Genomic DNA, 8,440 nt, shown 5'->3' with positions numbered 1-8,440 from the left:
CACATTTAAAGATTCTGTGTTTCTGAGATGTGTAACTATTGATTGGTTTATAGTTAGACAAATTGAACTACTGGTCTGGTCCTTACAGTGGTCTTTCATGGTCAAATGTTGTTTTCTCTTCAAATTAACAGCTTGGAAATATGAAGAAATAATGGAAATGGTGCCTTTGTTGCCTCCCGCCACAGTGAGGTCAAAACGTCAGTGGGCGTTGACCTTGACGGACTTTCAGAATAACAGTCCAGTAGAGAACAAAATAAAGACAACAGCTCTCCATTTGCCCAGGTGCGTTAGGGGGAGAGCCCTGTTTAAGCACCCCAGACAAAAATTAGGGCAAATAGCAGTCACAAGGGATGCGGAATTCATGGTGCTATCAGTAGCTGCAATCCATTATTCGGGACTTTGCCCCTGAATGTATTTATATATCCCAATTTGACAAAAGAGTATTAATAATACAAAGAAGAAAAGAAAATGCACATACATTACAGTCACACTATTGCTGAGTCACCATGTTTAGTTTAACATAAAGCTTGTTCATATATTTGAAAGACAGAACAAGCCTGCCATACTGCAGTGGAACCTTTTATATATAACAAAAATTCATAGGATGAGGATTAATTGTTCAGCTAAGAACCAAATGGGAGTGAGGAAATGCTATGCTCAGGTGAAGGGAAATTATTACCAAATACCAAATGTTGCCATAAGCCGATTTGGGTGTATTGTTTTGTTACAGCTGTATGAGAACACTCTAAATGTCCCCAAAAATGGTTTAATTAGATGCATGACCAGAACATATGGCCCACTGTGTGCTGGTAACTGGTGACTTCTTGGGAAGCTGGCATCAGAAGTGGAATAAATGTTTTTTCCTCATGTAAAAAAAGACATGGTGACTCAATTTCAAAGCAGTGATGAATGCAAATAAATGAGGAGTGAATGCGCTCAATAATCCCCTCCCCATGCATCCCAAGTGAGTGTCAGGGAGAAGTCACATCAAGGTCTTGTTCCCAGGCATCTTCCTGTCGTCAGTGTTGGAGGATTGATGAGTTGAGCAGCATCATGTAACACTGAGACATGACCTTTAAGATTTGTTGCAGGACTTATACATTTCCTCTACAGGGCTGTGTGGCAAAATAAGTAGTAGAGAGGTTTAATGCTTCCTGAGTCTTGTAAGTGTCGAAAAATATTTTTTTCGTGGAATGTAATGATTTTTTTTTCATTAAGGATCCTGTTTTTATTTTCTATTTAACTCTTGTAAAACTTTTTTATATTTCCCTGTTGCTTTTATGTTTTATGTAGTTGTATGTTGAAATGTGCTATTCAAATAAACTTGCCTTGCCCTCGAACTGAAGTATCAAATGAAATACAGTTGAAGGTCTTTTTAAATAGAATTAAACAATTTTCTGAACCATAATTTTTAAAAGCTGGGTCTGTGGGTAAGGGCAAAAAAGGAAGTTATGAGGGAAAAGCTTAGTGCTTGCTAATAGTTAAAATGAAGCCTGGATTGACACCACACTCTTACAATGTTCTGAACCATGGGATTTATTAGGTGAATGTTAATAGAATCTTAATAATAGAAAATTTAAGTCATTAGATCATTTGCCTACTTTTGCCCATCATTATGACTGATCCTGGTTTTAAAAAAAAATCCATCACTCAAGTGTACATTTGTCTTTTAATAGACTATGTAATAAAAAAGCCAGGGTTTGGTGTCTTTGACTGTGGTGTACACATCATGCTCTCTTCAGACCAGATATAAAGATCTAAAATGAGTACAAAGTCTAGGAAACTAGCCAGACTGATCCTTTGAGCCTGAAGATTAACAGAATCAGATATTCAGATCATGTCTCAGAGCCAATAAGATGATAACACAATTTTGTGGGAAGTAGACAAACAATGAATAAAGACGTCACACTTACTTTGCTGCCGCCCCCCTCCACTCCTACTTTTGGTTTCATGTCAAGACTTCTAATGAGAAAATATGCAAACAATATGCTGAGAAATATGTGCATTGCTCTGCAGTGATTCATAAGAGCGTTTTTAATCCTTTGTGGTGAATTAACAAAAAAAGTGCATTAGCGGGCATTCATTATGCAAGGCAATGACTCAGAAGTAATGTGCAAAATTACTAGGACTTTGCAATCCATTATTGTGACTTATTTTCACACTGGGTGAATAGAAAAGAGTGGAATGGAACAGAAAAGTTGGACTAGACTACTTGTATTTAGCAGCCTCATGGAAAGACACACACACACACACACACACACACCTTCAAGCTATCTTTCTATGAATGTCTTTTTAGCAAAAACATGTCACATCATGTCACTATTCTGCAAAAGCAGTGCTTCTATGTTGCGTGATCTGATGTGGTGTGTGTGTGCAGGCACCTACTGCATATGAGTTTGTGTGTGTTAGTGTGTGTGCCGTGATTGCATGCGATTGATTCAGCGTTCACACATTTGTTCGCTGTCATTTATTAGCTGAACCAGACTGCAGCTTCAACCTGCTGGAGGCAACACGAGCTATTTAAAGAAATCAGAGCCAAGTCACCAAGTCTCTAAATGAAGAAGGGGGCAAATGAGGGCGAGACGGGGATGGGAGGGAGGGAGGGGGCGGTGGGGGAAACAGAAGCGCAGAGGGAAGGAAAATGACAAGGCGGGCAGGGAAGCAAAGGGGAGGAAATTGCGGTAGTCAGGAGAGAATGGAGAGAGAGATGCTGAGAGAAGACGGGAGGGGAGGAGTGCATGAGCTGTGGAGTGCTGCTAAGACAAGAAAGGTGCGGGGGTCATAGAGGGGGAGAGATGGAAATTTGGAAAGATGGGAAGGCAAGGCCAACTACCAGAGTGAGCGAGCATGATATGAAGGAAAGAAGGAAGTAAACAAGCCTCACTTTAAATTGAAGGGAAGCTACACATGAAGGAGGAATGGATGGAGAAAGGGAACGAAGTGAAATGCAGAAAAAAAGTCAAGAAAGGAGCTACTTAAGCTCCTTTAAAATGGCAACTAGAGATTGTTTGCAGATTGTGTCAAAATAAAAGGTTAAATCTAAATGCCGCAAAGACAAAATACTTCAGGAACTGTAAGTGTCTCTTGAATAAAACAACATCAAGAGTCTACAGCAGTGGTAGGCAAATAGTGACCTATAGGCCAAATCCAAGTCACTGTTTATTGAGTGTGGTTCAACTATCTATTATGTTTCAAGTTTTTTAACGCAACACAAAGCATACGTTTGTGAAGGAGTTATTTTATAGTAACATGCTGTACAGTGACTCTGTTAGCACTCACTACCTAATGCTAGTGAAAATTACATCTGCCCCATGTCTGTACTAAAGTTCATGGCTCAAAATTCAGGGATCACACAAGTCATTAGGATTTATCAGACCTTAAATATCTGTACATAATTTCATTGCAGCTATTCATTTATTGTTGTCCCATATTTCAGTCTGGAACAAGCTATGCACTGACATGTTACAAACAGAAAAATGGCAACTCAAAGTGGTTCACCGCATTTTAGCTTGCGTATGATAGTACCTTTTGAAACTTTTGATCACCCAAAGAATAATATGAGAAGCAGTGAATGTGGCTTGTTTTGCTTTACAGCAAAACTTTCCTGTTTGTTTGCTATTGTCAAAATGCTTCTTCAAAACGCATGCAGCTTTTGTCAGCAACAAACCAGACCCCAAGCCAATTCGGTCTTTTTTTTTTGTTTTGTTTGAACTATAGCTGCAATTAAGCCATGTCTGCTTGTTTTTAAAGGGGATTCAAATGATGCTGTGTCTCACTGCCCCAGGATATAATGCAATTTAAGTGACTTCATTTTACCAGCAAGATGATACATTGTCCCCAGTAGCATTGTGGTACTGAAAGTTGTGAGAAAGTATTGAGTTCTGTGAATTATCATGGAAGGAGGAACTGAATTTGAGCCATTGATATGCTCTGTATTTAAAAAATGGCCCACATATGTAAAGGATACACACTTTATTTCAGTAGTTTGCAAAGTCTGTGCTCAATCTCAGTCAAGTCTGACATGATTTCATTTTGCAACAAACCAAAAACAAGAAGTGCCATAACTGCGTACTTTAGAGTATTGATGAAATTTCAGGCTGATTGGTGTGACCAATCATGACCGATGCTGAGGTACTAAAATGACAGCATTTTCAGTGTATTTTAGACGCACTTTTAAAGGTTCAGTGTGTAATATTTCTGAGGATCTATTGACAGAAATGCAATATAATACCCATATGTTTTCAGTGGTGTATAAAAACGTATCATAATGAACCATTATGTTTTTATTACCTTAGAATGAGCCATTTTGATCTACATAACCGTGGGCACCCCCTTCTATGGAGGTCGCCGAACAAACAGCACTACAGAGCGCGTTCCGTCATCAAGGCGTTCTTCTTCTCCTTGTGTAATTCCGTCAGTGTCGACGCCTGTCACTACATTAAATGCGTCCCTAGGAGAAGAAGAGAAACTAATAATAATAATAATAATAAACAGTCTCTGAGTAGTCTTCTGGTTTATTAGAAGAAAGGAGAGAAGTGATATTTGGACAAATGAACGAGCACACATGTTATTTAGCAGGGGGGCTGACAGCGTGTGTATCTTTATACCATTTCATTAATTTCATGTCACCTACTTATTCTCCAGCCTGTGGGTTGGCTTTGCCGGTTATGTTAGCAAGACAATCAGCTGATCAATAACGTTAATTGGCAATAAAACCGTGATGATAATGTTAGCTTAGAGCATGGAAGCATCAGCCAGCTATATTTTACTGCCCTGGTAGAAAAATCATGTAAGGTTAGTTGGATTGGTTTATTCTCCAGTGCTGGATTTGGTTTATGGTGTAAAAGATGTAGTTGGATTAATTTCATGTAGTTACTGTCTCTCTCCAGCCTCTGTTTTGGTTTTGTGGGTTACCTTCCTGAGACAATCAGCTGATCAGTAATTGGCAATACAAGGTAGCTTACAGCTGGAAGCTCAGATCAGACAGCTAAACCTTTACTGCCCTGGTAGAAAAAATATGTTATTGGATTAGTTTCATGTAGTTCCTCTCTCTCCAGAGCTCTGTTTTGGTTTTGTTACATTCCTAAGACAATCAGCTGATCACTAATTAGCAATAAAACGGTAGCTTCCACCACTGAAGCTCAGATCAGCCAGCTAAACCTTTACTGCGCTGGTAGAAAAAATATGTAGTTGGATTGTAAATTCATCTAGTTCTTCTCCAGCCTCTGTTATGGCTTTGTTACGTGGACAGAAATGTGCCGTTACCTTCCTGAGACAGATAATGAATATTATTGGTAATGAAACGGTACCAGCTGGGAAGCTCAGTTCAGCAGCTAAGCTTCACATTTTACTGCCCTTGCGGAAAACATGTATTTCTTTTTACTGCTAAGGGTGATATATAACAAGACCATGTGCCTATCAAGAGACCAACAATAAATATTTTCCGAATTTGAATTAAAAAAAGGTGTTTTTTGGATATTGATTTGCCAGTGCACACAAATGTGTAATTTGTACTTTCACATGCTAAATGCCCATTAAAAACATTGCACCGTTTTACCACAAGCTGAAATTATGGGTGTCAGTACTACTTTCTAGTTTCTGTTGTATTTTAAAACATTAAAAAAGACATCTTGTAGCACTTCATTGATGTGGCTATTGTTTATTAATGAACAAATAACAATAATATTTTTTTAAAAAACATATGGTTTTACTGAATATTTAAGTAAATATAATTTTTTAATATATCTATCTAAAGAAACCTCTCTGCTATCTCATAGATGACATCTTTGTCCTGTCTCAGTCACCGTAGCTATACAACTCGCTTGGATAGGGGAGGGGGGTGCAATTCGCAACCCTCACCACTAGATGTCACTAAAACCTACACACTGAACCTTTAAACTTGGCCTCAGTCTGTAGGAGTGTTGTTAGCACAATCTACAACTACAGCACCAACTAATTAAGCAGTAATTATGATTACTACTCAATACACTGAGATTAATGAGAGAACTGTTTCTGCACTGCCGCTGAGTGGCTAAGGAAAGCAGCTCGAAGGAACTGTCATGCGCTAAAATACAAAGCCATCTTAAGATATATGTACACTTGGAGGTGCTCAGCAGGGCTTTCTGTATATTTCTATATTTATTTTATATATAAATGAACCGTCTTTTAAACTTTAATTTTGTATCAGTATGACCCATGGCATCATTTCTAACCAGTTCTTCATCTATGTTCTTCATTATACCAAGGGTAGTTGTTATGGGCGGTTTCAGATTAAAATAAATGCAGTGATAATGAACTGTAATAAATTTAACATGCTCTATTAGATTACACACAATAAAATACAATTATGTCACATTCAATAGTAGTCCAGGGTAATATAGGGGGAGCAGAAAAAAGGAGTGTGCGTATAGAGTAAGAGAGGCAGGGAGAGGATCCAAGTTAAGACTCTGAGCCAGGAAAAATCAATATTGCAGAGGAGGGTCAAGGGATTAGTAAAGGGCCACTGACACAGTCCTGGGAAGAAACCTTTGAATGATTAAGAAAATGAGAGCAACAATGCAAAAGGGGAAAAAAACACAGACAAACAGAAGTCTTGCCAAGCCGGGGTTCCCCTGAAAAACAGATGGGTGGTGATCCAGTATGTACAGCTGAGCTTTGATAATTGTGTCTTACTTAATTGTAAATGCTCTCCTGCTTTAGACAAAATTAAATTTGGCTTTGGGACTTACAGGGAACAAATGAACGTGTTACATCTCATGTGAGTGCGGTGGGAAATGGATTTGGTCTGTCCAAAATAAACGGATATAACGGATATGGCTTAAACAGATATGGCAACAAAATGCAGTTTGCAAATGTAAATAAATCTTGACCTTGTGGAGCCCCAATGTATAGCAGTGCTGTGACATTGAATGCAAAGGCCTCTTTTGCTCAGCTGCTAATTGAAAGACTAGAAAGTTATTCTCAGTCTTTTCACTGCACTTGAAGGCACACAAAGCCTTGTTATAACCTAACACGTTAGAGGCATCATTAAAAGTCTAATTTAATCCATCTGTCTGCTGGTGATTGCATAGAGCAGGCTCTGGAATAATGAACATTTTGTGATTTAGATACATAATACTTTGATAATATTGTCCCCTCGTATTTAGCTATTAGCATATCTGAAGTCGCCGTTAAACACATTTTAAGATGCAGCAGAAATGAAGTTTGGAGTTCTCTTCAAAATGATGTTAAGCACTTAAGGGTTGGATTCAAAGGAGACACACACAACCTTCAAGAAAACAACAATCCCCCTCTTCCCTGCCCCCCCAAAACGCAGGGAATAGGACAGGATATAATGATTAAAGGGACAATCTTGAAAGAGTTTTTTTCAAATAGCGCTCATGGGGCTGGCTTATTGAGTTAGAAAAGGATTATGGGAGTCCACTGGATTTATCCAAAATGGATGACTTACATAGAAGGTGACAATGATGCTGTTAACTAGGGCTTTTAGTTCTTTCTTTATTTGTTCTTTCAGTATTTCTAAATATAAATCAAATTTTTACAGATGCCATTTAATAATCCAACACCTGAAAGCTTTTCAGTCAATTTTACAGCTTCAAATCCATATTAATACCATAAATCTGGGACTGACGATTGCGATATCAGCACCGTAATAACAGTGAGTTGTCATTGCCCCTTCATTATTTTTCTGATTCCTCACATAAATTTGTCATATGTTCTCACAGTACTTAAACTATACCCTCCAGTCATTGGCTCATATCCTGCTCCATCCCAGCTGCTGGTTCTGTGACAACTGGCATTACCAGGTGTTTTGTATCCATATTGGGAGGGGATGTTATTTCCACCTGTCTCTTAAATGTCTCCTCATGCATACATACGCTGGAATCCAATTTGTTGTTCACTCGCCAGACTGTCATCAATATCACAACCTCTTATAATAGTCACACCTTTTGCAATGGATGGTGAATACCTCGGGTAAAGCGTTTTCGTGACACGTCTGTGCATTTGTATCCTCTGTCAAACTAATGTATATTTTTTTTATATCAGAGGAATGTGTTTTTATTTGCATTGCTCCTCTGTAGGAAATGGATGCACATTTTTTTCTGTGCAAGCTTTGAAGTAGCCGCATGCATCCTTGAACACCTCCAGTGGTGATGAGATTTCATTCTGCACTGCTTTTAGCGGTCCAACAATGTTGCATTTTCATGTGATTCATTGTTATTCAGTTATGATGGCCATCGCTGCATTCTTAAAATGTCCAAACATGATACTGACTTCTAAGCTGTTCTTAAAACCTTTTGTGTCCGCGCTTTTAATGTGAAGCAGCAGCAATAGGATGTTCGGTTTGAATTAGCAGTAAATGAATACAGCTCTGGTGCTGTTAAACACAGTGAACAGTAAACAGTGAGGATATTATCAACTAAATGAAATTATGCTGGAT

Source organism: Micropterus dolomieu, linkage group LG01 (assembly GCF_021292245.1).
Source record: "Micropterus dolomieu isolate WLL.071019.BEF.003 ecotype Adirondacks linkage group LG01, ASM2129224v1, whole genome shotgun sequence".
NCBI lineage: Eukaryota > Metazoa > Chordata > Actinopteri > Centrarchiformes > Centrarchidae > Micropterus > Micropterus dolomieu.
This window is presented reverse-complemented; position numbering follows the sequence as displayed.